The 22,307-nt window shown below is 40.3% G+C and overlaps 1 long non-coding RNA gene across 6 annotated transcripts in view; it reads right to left on the reverse strand.

Moving 5' to 3' along the window:
- Nucleotides 1–22,307, reverse strand: part of LOC107967611 (uncharacterized) — a 51,639-nt gene that overhangs the window by 12,124 nt on the left and 17,208 nt on the right. For 5 of the 6 annotated variants that reach the window (XR_010148124.1, XR_001708212.3, XR_010148125.1 and 2 more), the window contains 2 exons: nucleotides 14,601–14,658; nucleotides 3,989–4,496 (listed from right to left, as the gene is read on the reverse strand). This is a non-coding gene — a long non-coding RNA (uncharacterized LOC107967611). Of the gene's footprint in view, nucleotides 1–2,149; nucleotides 2,241–2,354; nucleotides 2,412–3,988; nucleotides 4,497–14,600; nucleotides 14,659–22,307 lie in introns of all 6 variants that reach the window. The other variant, XR_010148123.1, reaches the window with a different exon arrangement.

Below are 22,307 nucleotides of genomic sequence, written 5' to 3' on the forward strand. Positions count from 1 at the left end.
TACCTCCCAATATCCACTCCCTTTTGCAATGAGACTTTGTAGCTCCTCTCATCAAGGGGTGAAATCTGCTTCTCCATCTTTTAAACCCAGACTGGCCTTGTGAATTACTTTGAAAATATAATGAAGTGGAAGTGACAAGATTCACTGTGTGAAGTTCATGTATGCTTCCTCTGACTCTCTTGGCACCCTGACCAATTGCCATCTGAACAAGCCCAGGCCAGCCCTACTGAAGGATGAAAGACCATATGGACCAGAGTTGAATGAGCTCAGTTTTAGTCTAGAGATGGGATGGTGCCCAGCCAAGATCATCAAAGCCACCTACCCAACCTGCAGCTGACATAGAATGAAGCCCAGCCAAGGCTGGAAAAACCACCCAGCTAAGCCCAGCCCAAATTGCCAATCAGAAGAATTTTAAGCTAAATAAATTGTTCAAGCCAAACAAAACATGTCAGCAAACTGAACCCAGTGTTCAGGCTACCCATTTGTATCTGTGGTCTACCCTTGCATATTCTCCCCAAACTGTCTATAGATGTGGTTAGAATCTAGTTAGACTAACAGTTTGCCATTCTTTCTTTCCCTTGGGAAATGATCACTTTCTAGCTATTTCATAATCACCCCTCTTATTCTTCTACTTCTGTTGCACTGGGCTTTCCCTCTTTGTTTCCTAATCTGAGACCATCTCCAGTTATTGAATCCCTAATTCCCACTCTAATGCAGGACTTGTCCTCCAAATCCAGCTCCCTGCGGTTCCTCTTCCCATCCGCCTCTGAGGCTGAGCATTTAGGAGCCATAGATATCATCATCTTATAAATTACAACTGAGATGAAAAGTACATGGATGAATAGGGTTATCATCATTGGAACGCTCCTCTTAACAAACCCAGGAATCTTTCTGCATGGTGATAGGGCACCAGTAAAATGTGCATCAGTTATGAAATTGTTCTTGATAACCACTTTAGATAAAATGGCTGTTGTCATTCAGACAATTCAGACAATTTAGACATTTCATACTGTATCTTCCTGTATCTTTTCTTCCTTATGCTTTCTCTCCTGTTCTCTTGGCTATCAAGCCCTTATTAGGTGTGTATGAGTTGCATAGACTCGTGTCCCTTTTCCTAGTTTAATATTACATCGTTTTTATGTGTTCTGCTAAAAAAAACAAAAAACAAACAAACAAAAAAAACACAAAAAACAAAAACCCTTTCTCCGTATAGTCTTTGTTTGGTTTTGTAAAAATATCCCAGCATCTCTGACAGAATAGTTTCTAAGTAAAGCTGATGTGTGTGTTTATATGTGTGTGTGTGTGTGTGTGTGTGTGTGTGTGTGTGTGAATGTACAGAATAAAATAAAGTCTCAGTTTTAGATGTCCCCTTATTGGCTTTCTGGGCAGTGTTTCTGTGGAAAATTACATTTTATATTGAATTTGAGAGTGAGTGTACTTGTGTTCCAAAGCTCATGCCACTCTTCAAGTAGTGCCTCCTGCTGATTTGTAGGACATACCATTAAATATTTGAATTTCTTTTTAAAGGCACATACCTCAACATGGCATGACAGTATTCTCTCTTCTTTGGTGACTGACTAAAATAAAATTCAGATTGTAGCTGAAGAAATATTAAGGTTGTGTTAGCTGATTACTTACATATTGAGACATGGCTCAAATTAGAAATTATATGACAGCAGTCCTGATTCTCATTAATGTGGCAGACCTGTTCCCAGGATGCATTTGCAGAGATGTCACGATGGAGGAAGACAACTCACACTCTGTTACTCATATTTTGATCTTTATTAACAAAGAGTTGGTTTCACATGTTCATGCTAAAAGATTGGTTTATTTACTTCCCCAAACCCAAGTTTTTGTATTTGAGTTTTGTTCTTTTCCCTCTCTCTCTCTTTTTTTTTTTTTTTTTTTTTTTGAGACGGAGTCTCGCTCTGTCACCCAGGCTGGAGAGGCTGGAGTGCAGTGGCACAATCTTGGCTCACTGCAACCGCTGCCTCCCGGGTTCAAGCAATTCTCTCGCCTCAGCCTCCTGAGTAGCTGGGATTATAGGCACTCGCCACCACACCCAGCTTATTTTTATATTTTTAGTAGAGACAGGGTTTCACCATGTTGGCCAGGCTGCTCTCGAACTGACCTCTGTTGATCCACCCACCTCGGCCTCCCAAAGTGCTGGGATTACAGGTGCAGCCACCGTGCCCGGCCTCTTTTCTGTTTTTTAAGGCTTTCCTTTCAGTTTTGTGAACCTAAAAAAAAAAAAAAAAAAAAAAAAAAGAAGCGTTGCCTGCAGTGTGTAAGGCTTTCCCCTAGTGCTTTCCAAAGACTATGTCACTGTCATCATCTGTGTTTAACTCACTCACCCTCAGCTAAAAAGCTCCTCTCCTCTCCCAGTAGAGGGAAAGTGCCGTGTTCTTGGGCTAGGTCAGAAAGGAGAGGTATAAACATTAGATACTAGAAAAGCTCAGATGAATGTTTGCAATGTGATTTTAAAGAGAGCAGCCCTCTCCTTTTAAGTTAGATCTTAGAGGGAAAAAAATATATCCTGCACTGCATACAGATATAACTGAAAAAGGGCCACAGAAGCAGGTGAATATGCACGGTGTGAGGGCTGTGAAATGGAGGCCTGCGATTGTGTTGCAGCTTACGTTGTTTAGGGTGAGGGAGACGATGGCAGGCTGACTTTAGTGTGAGCTGGAACATGGATTTTTCTAGATCTTTTTTCCAAGCCTTTTCCATTAGTGGGATCGGCCCTGTTTCCAACAGTTCTGGGGAAATGGGAGAGTTATTTGGGCTGCGTGCTTTATTGACTAGAGACCAAATGGGGCCACAGATGTCATAATTTCCCTATTATCACTTTGCTGAGTGCTTCCTGGCCTCCCTTCATTATCTTGCTCCACATTCGCAGTTGTAAGTGGCTTCTTTATAGGATCCAAATGGTGTTGACTCCCTTTGGCAGTGCTTGTGCTTGCGGGGATCCAGTGGGAGGACGCACAGGAGCACGGCTTCTCTGGGCTTCCAAAGTGGTTAACGTGGAACATTCTGCTCACCTCTCTTCCCAGCTTGAGGAAGATTTCCTTCCTCATAATACTAAGGCAACTATCTCAGTCGTTTGCTTTCCCTAGGTTAGAAGAGAAAGGCATAAACACTGGAAAGTGGAAGGCACCAACAGGGCTGTGTGTGTCCTACCAGGAAAGGTTATTAGACAACATGTAGCCCTTGGGTGGGAGGGAAATGCAACCCAGGATGGCTTTCCAGGTGCGTGGGGGTGGCAGGGCCGTGTGGCCCAGCAGAGCAGGTCAGGCAATCGGTTTTGCGTTTATACTCTGAGTTTGAGTCATTACTGGCAGGCTTTTCTTCTCTGAGACTTATTAAACAGGGCCTTAGAAAGTTGTTCTTTCATAAAGGAGGCTTTCCCTGGCACCGGAGGCAGAAAATTCAAAACAGGGATTTCTGACAGAATCCTTGATAACCATGGTACCGATTTCGTTATTTTCTTCATGGCATGTATGGCTAAGTTCTCTGGAAACTAATGAGGGTGATCCCAGCTTTTTTTTTTCCCTCTGTTCATTGCTGGTAATGTGAGCTGTGTGTATCCGTGAGCAATCTTTTGCTCTAAATGGTATAATTTCTGCACTCTTACCACAAAGGCCGCATGAAATTCAGGACCTAGAACAGTGCCAGGCTGACAGTCAAGCCTCAAAAATAAATAGCTCCTGAATGTGTAGACGGGGAAAAGAAGTATATTTTCCTCCTCATCACTAGGTTCATGGCTAAGGCTCCTATAACAAAAAACATATTAAGAAGAGAAAAGCGCATACATTTACTTAGGTTTTACATGACACAGAAGCCTTCAGAGTCACAACCCAAACAAATGTCTTTCTCTTGCTAATCTAAATTTGGAAAGGAAGGGACAAAGAGAAATCTTTACCTCCCTCTCTTCAGCAAACACTGCAGACAGAGATCCAGGATATCTGACCTTGGTAAGAATTCTTACCTTTCATCGGCTTTTTGTCAGTTATTTTAGGATTTATCTGCATGCTCCGAAATGAGTGTAGTCTTAGCTGTCTCTTCATGGTTGCCAGAAACTGTAGGGGAGAAAAGATTTTCCTCAACTATTTTGGGGTCCATGGCTGGGTCTGGAAATAAAACTGACAAAGACAGATGAACAGGAGAAAGACATACACGTATTTAATAAGCTTTATATGACATGGGGGCCTTCATAAGGAAATGACTCAAAGGAACAGGTAAACTTATGTATTTTTATGCTTAGGTTTGATGAAGAGGTAAACTGTAATGGAGAAATATCACTGGAGAAAAAATCAGTATGATTTAATGGTAATAAAATAGGGAGAACTTAGCAAGGCCTGTTTGTTCTGCTGCTTCTCTCTGTTCCCGGTGAGGCAGACATTCCTTTCCTCTGGGTATAGGGAGGGCATTTCTCCCATGAGGTTTTATGACCTGCTATGCGTAGAAGACCAGAAATTCTTTTGAGATTTTACAACCTGTTTCAGAAGAGAAAGGAGAGAGTAAGCCAGAGAGACCTTCCTGCTTCTGCAGTTCTCTCAAATTCCTTCATCTTAAAATACTCAGTATGCCAAGGTGCCGTGTCTTAGCATAGCCTGCCTTGAGCCCTATCAAATGGATGAGCGAATAAACCTGACTCCACGATGCGCCAGTTGGATAAGTCCCAAATTCCTCGTCCTTCTGAGCGTGGATCAGTCTAGCAACTTTGTGAGCATTAAATGAGATCCCGTATTTAGAAGCCCCTAAGGGGCCCTAGCTTATAGTAGTTAATCATTTAAAGTTGTGTGTGTGAATGCGTGCTTTTCCTTTGCTTTCTTTTCCTTCCTCCTGGGTTTGTTATAAGCTGCTAAGGGAGTAACGGGTGCAAATGTCCTGAAACGTCTATGCAAATACACCGTGGCTTCATTTTCATTATCTGGTGGGCCCAGGTGGAGAAAGGTAGAACCACAACAGCTACTAATATGACCCATTTGAAAGGCTTCCCATCCTCTGACAGGCAAATGAGCGAGAGAAACGCAATGAAGTCTGCTTAATGGTACTTTTGTCAAGGCAGTGGGACAAAGAGAAGGGAAGCTCAGCATGTTCGGGGATTTAGCTGGGGATCCTTAGATTCTGTGCTACCTGCATTGCTTATGATTTTTCCTTTTTAAAAAAATATTGATTGGCCACAATGAACACTCAGGACAGAAGAGGTGTGACCTGCATCCTCTGTAGAAATTCATAGTCTGTGAGTGATAAACCAGCAAGCAACTAGAGAACAAGCAAGTTTGAACAGAGTTGCATTTTTTTAAAGCTCTACAGAAGACTATTCGTTTTCATCCACTTTCTGTTGGCATGATCATAGAATATTTAAAGTAGAGAAGTATTTGTATGCATGTGTTTGTATGTGTTTATGGGGAGTAAACAGGAAAATAAGGAAAACACTTCATTCATTCCAGGGGGGGAAGAAGGAGAAAACCTGATCACAGACTGTGGACAGGCAAGAAAGAGCAGAGGGAAGCTGAGAGTGTGCACAGAGACTGAGAAAAATGAAAAAGCTCCAGCTTTTAGGAAAGAAGTCAAGATGAGGACTTATCAAAAGAGAAAGCGACGGTGGACACATGAACAGCAGGAGAGGAGAGAAAAAGGCATGGTGGATGCACATAGCAGGGGACACGTCATAGCCTGCTGGGGGAGAGCAGGAGTCTGTAACCAAGAACCGAGAACCATCCTCTGCACAGGGAGGGAGGTGTGAGTGGGAGACAGGCAGCAGATGCACGCAGCAGGGAGCAGAGGGGCATCACAGATCAGGGGAAGCAAATAAATTAGGGAAGAAAAAGACCTGTTGGGTCACTCCTGGGCTCCCCACTACTCCTAATGCCTCTGAGTTCTTTTGCCTAGCATGTATTTTTAAATGTCTCCTGGATTATCGTACCCACTCTTTTCTCTTCTAAATGTTTTGCCAGAGGATGAGGTTTTTTTCCACAAGATCTAGTTTGCTGAATATACATGCAGAATACCTAAAAAAAGACCGGGAGGAAAAAAAGACAGAGAGAATCCTGAACCCAGAAACACACACCTGTGTGGTAGCCATTAAGTGAGTGCAGTGTGCCGGGAGGTGCGTGCTGCCTGAGCCAGGCACTGCTGATTTCTCCTGCAGGCCCTGTCTACAAACAGAACTATCCCAGGTTTCCAAAATGCTATTTAGGGAGCTAGTTTGGTCTTTATTTTGTAGGTAGGGTGGGGGTAAGAGAGAAGGGATGAGAGAGAAAATAATGTGAGAAGGGGAAGAGATGGTGGAAGAGACAGGAAAAGCAGGGTGGGAGGTGGAGGATGCCACTTCCTCAAGGGGTTCAGAGTGAAATAGGGGTAGAGGAGAAGCATGAGGGAATATAAAATCTCATCCCGTCATTTGGTGGCTTTTAAAATTTTGAGGCCATGATCTATTGTCAGAAGCATTTCATAGTTAGCACAGTGGTTGATATTTGGCAATGTCTGGAGACATTTGTAGTTGTGCCAGCTGAAGTTGCGGGGAGATGTTGTGGGCATCTGGTGGAGGCCAGGAATGCTGCTGACAAACCATGATGACAGTACAGCCCCCCACGACAAAGATGTATGCCTAGAGCATAATGCGGCTGAGATTGAGAAGCCCTGAACTCATAAACACGTGTTTGCACACATAAGTAAATCGTAGATTTCAGAAATAATAACCCTTACTCCATGCAATGTTTTTTTTTTTTTTTTTGACAGAGTCTTGCTCTGTCACCCAGGCTGGAGTGCAGTGGAGCAATCTCAGCTCACTGCAACCTCCACCTCCCAGGTTCAAGTGATTCTCCTGCTTCAGCCTCCAGCGTAGCTGGGATTATAGACATGCACCACCACGCACAGCTAATTTTTGTATTTTTAGCAGAGATGGGGTTTTACTATGTTGGCCAGGCTGGTTTCAAACTCCTGACCTCTCGAACACCTGCCTCAGCCTCCCAGAGTGCTGGGATTTCAGGTGTGAGCCACCGCGCCCAGTCGATATTTTCTATTCTAGCTAATTCTGTCATTACACAATGTTGGTCACAATTCGTAAATAGATACCTTGATATACTGTTTGAAAAATACTGTGGAAAGTGATAGAAGAACAGAAAATCCATGGCTCCTTGAGGAGTGACTTGTGTAGCCATAGGTGCTCAATTATATCCCAAGGCCCTATTTTTTCCTGCTCCACTCCCTGCCTCACTGGTGGGTTCCAGGAATACTAACTTCTCCTTCTGCCTCTGGCTTTATTTTTCTGTTTAGGATGTGCCTATTCTGGCTCTGGGTGTGGCTGGGTCTTTCTCAGCATTTGGATCTTACTTGTAAATTTTATATGTCTCCCCCTCCAGAGTGAAGATTCTGGAGAATAAGAATCATGCCTCTCTTCTTTTACATTTTATTTCAAGTGCTTAGCACAGTAGTTGGAACACAGCAGTCATTCAACAAATGCTTGCTGGAAGCTTCTGGGTGAATGAGTGATAAAATACCCATAGGAAGACACTAAGGAGAGAGTAGAGTCAAACTCTGTAATGCAGTATTCCAAGGGGAATTTGGAGATCAGAAGGTTTCTGCCTACATAGAATATGACCAAAGTGGATCCCAGGGGCATGGTTAATATCTCTCGTTTGCTTTTTCACTATCTCTTTGTGAAGCACACACTTTGAGCACTGCTCTTTTAAGGAAAATGCTAGCCCATTCTTTTCTACAAGTACCTGAAGGGCAATGGCCTTTGCAGACGTTTGCATCCTACATAGTAGTGTCATGATGTGAGCTTAATTCATGGCTCCATCTGACCCGTTTCTAATTAGTAAAATGAGAAATCCTTTCTTCCTCCATGATGGATTTAGACAAGACATATTTTAGACATTTGCCGTGACTGGTGTCTCCTTCTAAGTAGACAATGGCAAATAATCCCTCGAGTAATACAAGGAGGGCACTGTTATGAGTTTTTATTTCTTCATTTTACTTTTATCATTGAATTATTGAACTTAAAGTGGAGGAATGGCCTGAATCTTTTGGAAATTTTTCCTTGAAACATTCTTATTTGGAAACTAGGGTGATGCTAAGACATATCTCATATAAGAAAGCTTTTAATTCATGTTGAAAAGTGAAAACAGGGAAGTCATTGCAAAGTGTGAGTGTGTGGACTTGGATTGCACTGAACAAATAATAAACCTAAGGGCACATAAACAAAACAAAATCCTCTCTTGAGGCACAAGGGCTCTTGAAGTGAACATACAGTTTAGCTTTGTTTTGACCCTTGCCACTCAGCTTGATAATTTTCACATTAACAACTCTTAATACCAATTTAGAAAAGGTAGAAGGTCCTGGACGGAATTCTTAAAATGGAAACTTCGTGTATTCTTTTTCTCCTCTCTCAATTTTCTCAAAATTGTGGGACCATATTTATGTCTTGCTCTCTCACTAGCTAACCCCAATTTACAGAATGACCTTACAGATGCCTGGAAAAAAACTAGCACACAACATGCACTAGCCCTGTTTGTTGATGTGATTCAGAACACTGCAACCTTCCCTTCTGCTACCTGGGCAGGTCAGGAAACTTTCTAATCTTTACCTTTTGAGAGGAACATTCCATTTTACAGATTGCATGCTGATCTTTGAAACCAAATAAGGTGAAATTGCTGCACCTCTTTCAAACTGACAAAGAGAGGAGTGCCTTGAAACCATATGAGAAGCACTGTGAAGGGGAGGACAACAGGCACCATGCAGAAAGTGAGACATGAGGTTTCAGTTTGTAATTAGGGGACCATAGAATAGCATGGAATGTTTCTGGGCATTTAAGGAAGATGGGGCTGCACTTTGGGAGGCCGAGGCATGTGGATCATGAGGTCAGGAGATCGAGACCATCCTGGTTAACACGGTGAAACCCCGTCTCTACTAAAAATACAAAAAATTAGCCGGGCGTGGTGGCGGGCGCCTGTAGTCCCAGTTACTCGGGAGGCTGAGGCAGGAGAATGGCGTGAACCCGGGAGGTGGAGCTGCAGTGAGCTGCAATCGCGCCACTGCACTCCAGCCTGGGTGACAGAGTGAGACTCCGTCTCAAAAAAAAAAAAAAAAGGAAGACAGGGCTGGATTTAAATTCTGCACCTCCGCATGCATGAGTAACTTTGGCCTGTCCCTTAACTTCCCTGAGCACTTGCTTCCTCACATGTAAAATGAAAGCTATTGCGCCTTCGTAGAGCTGTGAGGGTAAAATGAGGTCATCCATGAACATTACTTACACAGCGCCTAGTATACAAGGAACACTCAACAGATACTAGCTTTTCCATATTCACAATCTACTTTGTACCCTAGATTACTCTCCTTCCCCAGGTCTCTTAGAGTGAACATTGGCGTTAAATAGGTATTTTGTATTTAATACCTATTTAATAAACCTTGTTCAGGTTAATTACTGAATAAGTAATAAACCCAAGGGCACATAAATGAGACAAAATTCCCTCTCAAGGTGCAAGGGCTCGTGAAGTCAGCACACAGTATAGTTTTCCTTTGACCCTTGCCACTCAGCTTGATAATTTTCACATTAGCAATTGTTAATACTAATTTAGAAAAGGTAGAAGGTCCTGGATGGAATTCTTAAAATGGAAACTTTTTATGTTCCTCCCCTTCTCCTCTCTCAATTCTCTCAAAAGTGTGAGACCATATTTATGTCTTCTTCTCTCAGATATGATGCTATAGGGTGTGGTCACAAGGACCTGAAATGTGGAAAATTGAAGGAGAATTAGGAGGTGCGGGCAGGCAGTGAGTTTAATTTGGGATGTGTCAATACTGAAATGCCTTTGAGTCTTTCAAGAGGAGAGGTAGCGATCAAAACTTCTGGAGAGATATCAGTTTGGAAGTTGTTAACAACTGGTAACAGGTGGTAACTAGTTAACAGGTGGCAGTAACTGAAAAGAGTAAAACTAGCTCCTTGAACCCTAAGGAGCGCCATTTTTAGTAGGGCCAATCTAAAAATGAGGTGCTCTGGGAGACTGAGACAAATGATACAGGAGAACCAAGAGAGATTGTGGGCACAGGTAACAAAGGAAGAGAGAATTTCAAGGAGCGCAGAGTCATCAACACTGCCAGGTACAGCAAAGTAGCCTGGAAAGACAGTAAAAACTATCCCGTAAAATGTTTTACATGTGGAGCTCAATGGTGAACCTGATGGAAGCCTTTCCAATGACACAGCAGCGTCAGAAGCCAGACTGCTGAGGGGAGAAGGGAAGGTGAGGAGGTGGAGGCAGTGAGTACCATTGCTCTTTCAATAAAGAGGGTCACAACTTGAGAGGGAGGCAGGGTCAAGGGCTGATTTTATATTCTGAAGGCAGAGGCTTGAACATGTTCAAAGCCTGCTGGGAAGAGAACTGAGAGAGAGGAAGAGGTTGAAGACATTAGAAAAGGAGAGTAATTTGGGGAGAAATGGAAGGAAAAGGGAAAGAATCAGATTAGGAGAAGGAGAGGAAGGGTAGGCCTTAAACAAGAGGAGGATGCCTCACCCTGTGGGATTGGAGGAAAGGTGGTAAGGGTGGGTGTGCAGGTGGAGAGATTTGAGATGAAAAGGGGTGGTGGGGCAATGGACTCATCACTAATTATTCATTTTATCTTTACTCATCAAGTGTGGTGAAATTGTAGAATAGTCACTGAAAGCTTTTTAAAGATTTTTAAGGTTTTTGAGGTTTTTAAGGTGTTGTCTTAGCTCTAGGCCCCTTGCTCATATTGTATTTGTCCTGCAGGTTCTTGGAGGCCTCCACAATGGTTGCATCCTATTGAGGTTACGGCTCATACCTCTAACCTGTGGCTTCTGCATCCTTTACCTGTTTTCTGTTTGTTTGTTTTGTTTTGTTTTTGTAGCCATCTGTAAGCATTTAGGGACGTAAGCTCCACTGCTTTTTCAAGAACAACATTCATTCAGGAGCAACTTTGTGAGCCCTGTTTCTTGGTTAAGTTGGTCACGGAAATTACATAGTCCCAATCCTCCCTGCGCTTCTGTTCTGGTGAGGGTAATAACAAAGCTATAAATTACAAAAGATGGTAAGACTTGTGAAAGTAAAGCACAGGGTATGAAGATAGGGGTCTCTAATGGTCTGCAAAGTCAGAAAAGGTTTCCTTGAGGAAGAGAGATTTGACCAGAGAATTAGAAAGTAACTAGGCAGAGGGTGGGTGGGCAGGCTGTGTGGTGGGGCTGTAGGGAGGCATCCCAGACAGGGGGAACAAGTTGAAAAGTTGTCCAAAGAAACACAGAGCATGGTGCTTTTTTTCAATCGAGTCTAAGCCTTTGAGCAAAAGATGGAGAGGGAAAAGATGGTGAAGTTAATTGAGAGAGGGAGACATAGGCCAGATCATGCCTAGCATTGTCAGCCGTATTAACCCTGTGGACTTTATGAGAGGTACGATTTGCTTTTTTGTTTGTTTGCTTGTTTGTTTGTTTTTTTGCTTTTAAAAAAATAGTCAATAGGCAGATTTCAACACATTTGCTTTAAAAAAAAAAAAAAAGAAAAAGAAAATTGGCTGGGCTTGGTGGCTCATGCCTGTAATCCCAGCACTTTGGGAGGCCAAGGCGGGCGGATCATGAGGTCAGGAAATCAAGACCATCCTGGCTAACACGGTGAAACCTTGTCTCTACTAAAAATACGAAAAAAATAGCCAGGCATGGTGGCGGGTGCCTGTAGTCCCAGCTACTTGGGAGGCTGAGGCAGGAGAATGGCATGAACCCAGGAGGCGGAGCTTGCAGTGAGTGGAGATTGTGCCACTGCACTCCAGCCTGGGCGACAGAGCGAGACTCCGTTTCAAAAAAAAAAAAAAAAATTTGGTAGCTTTGTGCAAGAGTGGAAGAAGTAGGGAGACCAGCTAGAGGCTCCGCGGTTGTCCAAGTGAGAGAAAACAGAAGTTTGGATGAGGGACATGGCAGGGATGAGGCAGAACAGAACACTGACTTCAGATCTATTTTTGGAGGTAGAGTCAACCAGGCTCGGATGTGGGGATAACAGAGAGGAGAGGGAGCTGTCATGGATGACTCTCAGGATTCTGGCTCTACTGAGTTCAACTGATCTTGAACTAGATAGTATCTTGAGATGATACTGTCTCAAAATTCCCTCCAGCATTGCCAGATGAGAAAGTTGGTGTCTACTTAGGCTTCATGTTATATTAAAAAATACATGGTCTTTAAACACTAGACTCATACTTATCCTAGGAAGATGCTGACACTAGAAGGGGCCCTTGGGGAAACTGAAAACCAAAGAGCAGCAGGTCTGGGTGTGCCACATCACACTGAGGTAGATGCTGGTGGACTAGAATGGAGGGCAGAAGCACCTGCACTATGCAAATTGCTGATTTCCTTCTTTGTAACTTGTTTTGCATAGCTGATATAGTTGACTATATAGAGTCATAATGTGGTATTCTTGACTTATAAATCTTTTGCTGATGAATTTATTTCTGGGTTCAATCGCATTTACCATCTGAATTATTGTATCTTTAATAAAGAAATATTCATCTCTGTATCTTCCAGTATGTTCTCTCATACTGGAAAGTAAGGCTTCAGGAAAGTACCCATTTGAATTGGGCAAAACTGGCTCATTTCACCCAGACTTAGACAATTCAAGATCACAAGATCATGCCAACTCTTTGTGATCTTAAATTGTTTCATTTTGTGTGACCTTAAGCAAGTCATTTAGACACTCCAGCCTTAGTGTCTTCATCTGTAAAGATAAAAATTCCTGGATAGAAATTTCAGGCCTCTACTGAGATTTAATTGAGGTCTTATAATAAAGTTGCATCTTATAAGGAGGTCATATTCCAAAATCAATACTTGGAATTGCTTATGAAGTATTCATCTGATCAAGCAATAGATTTAATCTCTTGATTACAGGAAAGTCAGTGGGCAATGCAACAAATTCGTGTTAAGAAACACTCAGATTGGCTAGGTGCGATGGCTCATGCCTGTAATTCCAGCACTTTGGGAGGCTAAGGCAGGAGGATCACTTGAGCCCAGGAGTTTGAGACCAGCCTGGGTGACATGATGAAACTCCGTCTTTACAAAAAAATACAAAAATTAGCTGGGTAGGTGGTGCACGCCTGTAGTCCTAGCTACTTTGGAGGCTGAGGTGGGAGGATCTTCTGAGCTCGGGAAGTCAAGGCTGCAGAGAGCTGTGATCATGCCACTGCACTCCAGCCTTGATGACAGAACTAGATTCAGTCTCAAAAAAAAGAAAAAATAAAAAGAGAGAGAGAGGAAGAAAGAGAGAGAGAGAAAAGAGACAGAGAGAGAGAGAGAGAAAGAAGAAAAGAAAGAAAGAAAGAGAATCAGATAAATTCAGAATGTGGACTGTCCTGTAAGATATCAAGCCTGGTCCTGGAAACAGTCAATATCATGGAACTGAAATGGAGTAAAAAGACATTAACTAAATGTAATACACAAAACATGACTAGATCTTGGTTTGGAAAAAACTAGCTCTCAGAGTTATGCTCAAGAAAACTGAAGAAATTTGAATGTGGATTATGTGGACCATATTAGGGAGTTGCTGTTACTTTTGTAAGGCATGATAATGCTGTCACGGTTATGTAGGAGTCTGTCTTTTGTATTTTTTTTATTTTTTATTTTTTTGGAGCTACATTTTGAAGCATTAAGGGTGAAGTGATATGATGTCTGTAACTTTGTAACAGTTTAATAAAAAAATGGATATGAGCATAGAGAGATGAAGCAAATATGGCAACATGTGAACACTTGCTCTACATACTTGATAAATGGGTTTTCTTTGTCCTGTTCTTCTTTATATACTTGAACAATCTCACATTGAAAGTCAGAACAAAAGGAAAAATAGGAATATGAACAAAATTCCCTCTAGCATTGCCAGATTAAAAAAATGTTTTCTACTTAGGCTTCATGTTGTATAAAAAATATGTGTCTTTAAACACTAGACTCATACTTAGCCTAGAAAGATGCTGACGCTAGAAGGGGCCCGTGGAGAACTAAGAACCAAAGAGCAGCAGGTCTGGGTGTGCCACATCACACTCAGGTGGATGCTCGTGGACTAGAGTGGAGGGCAGAAGCACCTGCACTATGCAAATTGCTGATTTCACTCTTCGTAATTAGTTTTGCCTGGCTGATATAATTGACTCTACTATGGATTCAAGACATCCATGTTGCAACTATAGTACAATTTTTTGGAAACTTAACACCACTATGTATACACAATTTAATAAACATTACTCAAATAGTGTAGCTCCTCATTCTTTCAGATCAATAAGTCCCTGTCTTTGTATTGTTTCCACTTGAATTTTGGAAGAAGGTGGAATTTTAAGCATATGACTGGTTTGTAGGGTAAGTCATTATGAGCCAATGCTTATGAGTTTCTTGAGGCAGGGGTGGATTCAGGTGGGAGTTGAAGCTCATACAGTTTTGAGGGTGTCTTTTAAAAAATACAAAATTACAAGTACAAAAATAGATATAAAAGTGAATGTTTAGAATGAGGAAAGAAATCACAACAAATTTTAAAAAATCTGTCAAAGTCTATAAATAAAAGATTCAGGAAAAGAAATATTTTTAAAAATAACTTTCTGACACATATAATATTTTTACTTACACTTTTTTTGGTGCATTCTTTAACTCTTCATCTGACAATAAACTTGGAAAATTATTTTCTGTATAGAAAAGAAAAAGATAATCTCATCTTTCGTCTGGCACAGCTGATTTATTCGTTATTGAAAGCTTTGAAAAGTCTCCCATATCTTAAAAGTTTGCTATTGGTCATGTCATATATATTATTGAAATTATTGTTGAATTTGGGAAAGCTTCTACAAGTGTCTTTTACAGGTGAGTTGTAAGACCTCAGGTCATTGCAGGTTTTCATGTGCAGTGACTAATCACAAATTCTCTTTGAATTGACAACCTTTGTTAACCAGTTTTTCACCAACTTATTATTATGAGTTTTTAGTCCTGAAAATTCATGTCACTAGCCTGAGTTAGGGGAGTGGGTAATATTTCTGCAAACCATTCCTAGCTCAGGACAACTAGCAATCACTTAGGTATGCACAGAAATGACAGTAAATCACATGAATATATTCTATAAACCAAAACCGAATGTATCTTCATTCAACTCCTCCTTTTCTGGAGCCCCCAAGTATCCCTGATTACTTGATACCACCAGGCACCAGGGAAACATGTGATTGGAAAGCTATCAGGGAAAGAGACAGCAGTGGATAAACTATATGATTTTTGCAATTTTTTTCTTTTTGGAGGCAGGGTTTTACTCTTGTCACCCAGGCTGGAGTGCAATGGCGCAATCTCGGCTCACTGTAACCTCCGCCTCCTCGGTTCAAGTGATTCTCCTGCCTCAGCCTCCCGAGTAGCTGGGATTACAGGCACCTGTCACTGTGCCCAGCTAGATTTTCGCAAATTTTATAAAAGCTATGAAAATATCAACACATTGCTAGGGTCCCTCTCAGGGCCTTGGAAGGGGGCTGTGCAAATAAAGGCCCTGGAGTTTAGACTCAGTAGCTTTCTGGTAAATCCTACTGTGCTCGAGGTAAGCATTTCTTCATTTCACATAAACTTATAGTATCTAGCAGAGTGTCTTGTTTACAATGAGTTCTTGCTAGTTGTTAAAATTAACTTCAGTTTAAGTTGCTTTCTTTGGTAATATTTTATATAGTATGATATATGTTATTTAAGACCTTCAAATAAGCCTTGAAGAAAATACTTTTCAAATACAATTATTCAAACTTCTCTCTTTATAACTCATATATCTCTAAAGAATTTTCTGATGCTGTAGTTTTTAAGCCTGGCTGCACAAACCCGACGAGTATGACATGTGCACTGGTATTTTTAAAAAAATCTCTAGGTGATTCTAACGTTTAGCCAGAAATTGATATCTACTGTTCTAATGGTTGAAAGTCCTCTTATTTTTTACTTTTTAGCTTAAATGTCAAAATATTATTTTAGTTCTCTCTGGGCTCTTTTGAATGAAATATAAGGATATGAGATTCAGGAAATATGATATACATGCATAGCACAATTGGCCCTAGTAAAATATATCTTTGCTAAAAAGCAATCATCCAGGTAAAAATTCCTATTTATGTGGAATACAGTACCATGGTGTACTGACAGTACCAGATATGAGCCAGATAATGTGAACAGCTCCTAATTAAACATAAAATTAATTTTCTACCAAGCATCCTCTGTTGTTCTTGAAGGTAAATACAATTTTGTTTGTATAACAAAGGGTGCCTTAAAGGGATCAGCTACGAGAATGATTCAAACAGGAAAGTGTCCAGCATGATAAATCTATTCCAGTTCATCAAACACCCATGCGTTCTCACTGTGGCTCAGGTAACCTACCGAATTAGGCAGAATAGTCAACTGGCTCCTGCTCTCTCATCTCTCAAAATGGACTGTGCATTACACATGATTAATTTCAGTCTGTACACACTGAGTGTATTGACCTTATTTCTATTACAGTAGCTAAGGTGGAGAATAACTATAGCCATTTTTAAGGTGATGAAAGAAAATTAGAATTAAGAACCTTTTCGTGAGATATTTTAATGTTTCACAAGTTATCTGATATCTGAATACAGGCTTACTCTTGACCTTTACATGGAGATGTTTTATTTTTTTAATTAAGAAAATTCCACATGCCTCTCTTTTAGTTATTTCACCCAAATCTTTATATATACTCAGATATGTCATGTCTCTCTACCTCAATTTACATAGGTCATTTATCAACAATCATGTCCCTTGAGAGGTCATCTGTAACCACTAGTCTAAGACAGCAGCCCCCATCACTCTGTCTCTACTGGCCGTGCTTTATTTTAATTCACAGCAATCATCATCATCTGACATTACATTAAACATCTATCTATCATCTATCTTCTACCTATCCATTTGTTTCTGTCTTCTATCTATCTACCTTCTATCTATCTAATCTATCATATCTTCTATCATATCTTCTATCTATCTATCTATCTATCTATCTATCTATCTATCTATCTATCTCTGTTACTTGCTTATTATCTCTCTTCTCCATTGAAATATAGGCTTCATGCAGAAAGCCTGTATTTATAAATTTTAAGTTGTATTAACTGCTGAGCTCTCTGTCTAGCATATAATAGACCCTCAATAAATATTAACTGAGAAAAAATAATGTCAACCAACAAATACCTATTCTGTCTGTTGCCTTGTATGTATGGAGTAAGATAGACCCTATTCCTGCGTTCATGATTTTGACAGTTTAGCTGGAAAGAAGCAGCTACTATTTTTTTAAGTATTCTGAGGAAAAAACATTTTGCCTCTAGTCTTAACTGCTATCTATTAACTTTAGGAAAACTATATATCTAGAGTTTTATTTGCTGTACTGTGTAGAGGATGGAAAGATCAGAATCTTACCCTTTAGAAAGTTTATTTCAGCTTTCTATTGTTTCTGTTTCTCCTTTATGGTTTCACCTATCAGGCCATTAGGTAGGCAGAAACAACAAAGTTGTTGGACGGTTTCTGACCCCGTTAATATAAGAAAATTTGATTAATTTTAACTTTTAATTTTAGAGTTATCTTGGCTGATAAAGCAATATTATCAACTAAATAACTGAGTATAAAACAAGTGCAGAAAACAAAACAATATAAATAGCAAGGGGGACTCAGGAAATCTTTAATAATAAATATAAAAATTAACACTGAGTAATTTGTATTCTCAGAACTATAAAATAAATGCATTTAATATACCACAATATTCTTAGGACCTATTATCTTTTTACAGAGGAGGAAACCGAGTTATGGAGGGATTAATAACTTGTAGTTTTTTAAGTACAGCGGCAGGGGTAGCACCACTGTCTGGCTCTACTCTTCTCTTTCTTAAGCTGATGTGTTTTGTGGCATCTCTGTCTAACACGGCTTCCTCATCTGGGGGCATACTCCCCTCTTAAGGCAGTCTTTGTTTCCCCTTCCCTTTCAGGAATCTCCAATCCTTCGGACTTTTCTGCTGTTCTGAGCTCTGCAGTGCATTGCTGCATGGCTGCCCTCCTTATGTGATTGCTTTTGGCTCTTGGACTCTCTGTGACATTGCCTTTCCTCCCTGATAACATTGCGAAGGAGAGAAATCTCTCTGTGAGTCTGTTCCAACCTGATTCTAATCTCACTTTGAATGAGACTCGAAAGTAAGAACTTTATAGCTGTGGGGTCTCTCAGTTACAGCAACTACATTTTGCCATATTGACAAGAATTGGCAGGTGATGCAAGTATAATGCTTTCTACAGCATGCCTCCCTCTACCCCCACTCCACGCCCTCCTTCTAATTCTGCTGCTTTAGAGTGTGGATCAACCCACAGTTGTCATTTGACTGTTCAACACATCACATGCACAGAACTCTTTACTCCATTTGTTTTCAGTGGGGGACACAGAACAGCTGTCAATCTTGACTGCTTTGGCCAAAAAATGTTTTCTGGGTACATTTTAAAGATTAACATAACAAACTGTTAAACTTTTTTACTTGGCAGTGCTGCTTCTCCTCAGTTGGTTTGAGAGGAAAACCCGCAGTGAAGAAACAGAAAGAATTTTACATCTTCCCCACATTCTAAGATGATCATTTTGTCATCAATTACGAAAATGAAGCTCACTCATTTCTGAAGTGCATGGGTTAGACACCAAAGCAAAAATGTCAAGTAGCTTTTTCTCTCTTTTTATTTTATACACAAGGTGGATTTTAAAAAGCCACATTTGAACAACAATTGAATACACCAGAAGTAGAAAATAGCAAAGTTTGGTAGTATTCTTGGAGGAAAAAAATTACAAAATACCCAAAAGGAAATTAATATAGTGATAAACATTGATCATAGAAGAGTTGTTTTAAACAATCAAACATGTTTCAAAAAATGAAATTATTCAAATATATGTCAAACACATGATTCAAGCAGTTATTTGTTTGTAATCAAACTACATTATTAAGAATTTGAGTGCTCATATGTTTCAAGACTTTGACTGGTTCTATGCATCTGAATCTAACATAGAATCTTCTGGCAGAAAAGGAATCACTAGGGATTGTTCAATCCGGGCCCTCTGATCCTATGATGAGGAATATTTAAAACACCCAATCGGATAGGTGATTATCTATTGCTTATCCTATTTTAAAGACTCCAGGGATATAGAGTCTCCAGCATATCCTCATTACCTGTTCAAATACTTAACACTTCGGTTGCTGGATAATTCTATAGAGCTCTCTTGAAAAGAAAGGAAAGAAGATTCAGGGATTACTGATGTCTGTAACAATGACATAGCAGGAGGGGGAGTGGGGGTATAATGAAATAGAAGGAAAAAATAAATGATAAGATTAGAAAAAGCTGAACATTTTAAGGAATAAGTCAGACTGAGAATACATTATCTGAGAAAGGAACAGAAAACACACCTCACCAGAGATAGAGAGAAAGGATCTGCTAGAGTAAATTAATTCCATAATTTAAGGACTCAAAGTAGGAATACTTCTATATTTATATAGACTGAGCTGATAAGGGTGCTGAGCAATGAAGTGGAAGTGGAGGAGAAGAGTCTGTGTTGCAGTTATCAATAACCACTTTATTATTTGCACATATTTGTAGGTCAGGGATTTAGGCAGATCTCAGCTGGGTGATTCTTCTGTTCCATATGGCATCAACAAAGGCCACTAGGTAGCATTTATCTGGCCGACAAAGTGCTCTGGTGGGTTGAAGAAGGATGTTGGCCCCTTGGCAGAGTGGTTGGAAAGGTGAGGCTCAAGTGGGGCTGTCAATCAGAACACCTGTATGTGAGCTTTCTAGCATATAGGGTCTCAGGGCCATTGGACTTCTTACATGACAGTTCAGGGTTCTTAGAGTCTCCAAGGAGAGCAGGAAGAAGCTGCAAGGTATGGTCTAGCCTCAGAACCCCAGAATGTCACTTCCTCTGTATTCTAGTGATTAAAAAAAAGTCACTAAGACCAGTCCGGAATATGAAGGCAAAGAATGAGACTCCCACTCTTAATGGAAGGGGTGGCAAAGAATCTGTGGCCTTTTTAAAACCACCACCATCTATGGTAGTCTTGCTGAGCAAGCTTTTGGGGAATAATATGATAAGAGTAAGATGGATAGACCCAATTAGGATTTAGAATCAAGTAACAACTGATGTGGCTATGTTTGTATCCAAGTAGAATTACAAATAAGCTAATGGGCTTGAGAAATGCCTGCTCTTGTGTGATCCTGGGGCTCACCCAGTGTGAGAGAATAGAATGAGTGAAGGTGAATGGAGAAAGCAAATTTCAGCTCTTTCTCTGTAGTTGAACAAATAATTATTGAGTACCTCCTTATGCTGATTTATAGTATATGCTAGGGACCTCCAAAAAGCAATATAGTCCCTTCCCCTAAAAAGCTCATACTCTGTAGGAGTAAAACAAATGCAGTAGTAGAATAGAATTGTGAACATACAGGAAAATTTATGAAATTTTAGAAATTCAGAAGACTTACTGATATGGATGTGACTAATCTTGCCAGTTCAGGCTCACAGGAAACTTCATGGAGAGACAAAATCCATGCAATGTTTCCATGAAGAGGAGGAGTTTGTCAAATGGACTGGGCAAAGCAAACAGAATATGCAAAGGCAAAGACACCTGGAGAACCATGGTGTGCGTCTGTGTGTAGCTGTGTATGTTTGTGTGTGTGTGTGCACGCACGCATGCAGGCACTGTAAATAGTTTAATGTGTCGAAGAAGGAGTGGGAGAAAACAAAATTGGAGATGAAGGCGGTGGCTTATGTTTAAAAAACAATCTTGCATTTCATATATTTGATTCTAAAAGTTAGTAGATGTCATTGTAGTGTTTTAAGCAGAAGTCTAACATGATAAGGTTTCATGTTTCAGGAAGATTTCTCCTGGCCATGATGAAGCTGAGAGCCTGGCTTGAACAAGCCACCTCCTGCTCTCAGTAACTGGCAGGTTAACAGGCACTTAGCCATTATCCAGAAATGCTTTCTTACAACAAACTGAAATTCCTCTTGCTTTAATTCAAACCCATTTTTTCTTGTTGGGTTCTTAGAATATTTGCTGTGGATGCATTAAGTTGTACTTCTAGTTTTTCTTTCTTTCCCTGACTTGAGAAGCCTTTCCCTCTTGATAGTCTAAGAACGTACTTCACAGCCCTATTACCTGCTCCATAGAATATATATCTGATGGGAGATGCTGTCATCACAGTGTTAAGATCTGTCTGCCCAGCGAATTTTGGGAGATCAAAACAGAAAGAAATGCTTCAGTTCTGGCGTAGAGCAGGTTCATATGTTTGGGTTTTTATATTAAGGAATTTATTTCAGTTTGATATTCTTTATGTTATTATTTTCTTCTACCATTTTATAAATCCTTCTTGGGCTACAAACCACTTCCAAGCACCTGAGTACCTAAGCTGCTCAGCAATAGGCCTTTGAAACCAGGCCATCATGAGCTGGTTTCACATTGAAGGTATATAAAAATATGTTCTTTATGTTAGACCAAGATTACTTCTCAGGATTAGAGAAGACTGTGTACATATACTATATACAATTGTCTCTTCTTGGGGGATTGGTTCTAGGACCCCTGAAAATGTCAGACTCCAAGGATGCTTAATTCATTGTCATAAAATGGTGTAGTATTTACATATAACCTATGCACATCCTCTACATACTTGAAATCATCTCTAGATTGCCTATAATACCTAACACAGTGTAAATTCTATGTAAATAGTTGTCATACTGTATTGTTTAAGGAATAATGACAAGAACAAGAAGTCTGTACATATTCAGTATAGATACAACTGTTCATTTAAAAAAAATTTTTTTTGATTGATGATTGAATGGTTGAATCCATAAGTGCAGAACCCTTGGATACGGAAAGCCAACTGTAGTTGTACAGGCATGTGCCACCATGCCCAGCTAATTTTTTGTATTTAGTACAGAAGGGGTTTCACCATGTTGGTCAGCTAGTCTCGAACTCTTGACCTCAGGTGATCCACCCACCTCCACCTCCCAAAGTGCTGGGATTACAGGTGTGAGCCACCATGCCCGACCTCATTTGTATAACATTTAAATCAACTTTCTGGTAATCAACTCATTTGCATAACATTTAAATCAATTTTCAGGTAAGATTGCTGGGCTCTAATGTAGAAAAACATAAAAATCTGTTTAGTTAAATACTATACTTGCATAAAAGTTGTTACCACTTACCACTCACCTCCTAAAACAATTGTCAAAATTGCTTAATTAGTAGGCAGAGAAATGAACATGATGGAAGAAATTTGAATGCAGTTTAACATTAAAAAGACTGAGATTGCAG

This window comes from Pan troglodytes, chromosome 10 (assembly GCF_028858775.2).
Source record: "Pan troglodytes isolate AG18354 chromosome 10, NHGRI_mPanTro3-v2.0_pri, whole genome shotgun sequence".
In the NCBI taxonomy this organism is placed as follows: domain Eukaryota; kingdom Metazoa; phylum Chordata; class Mammalia; order Primates; family Hominidae; genus Pan; species Pan troglodytes.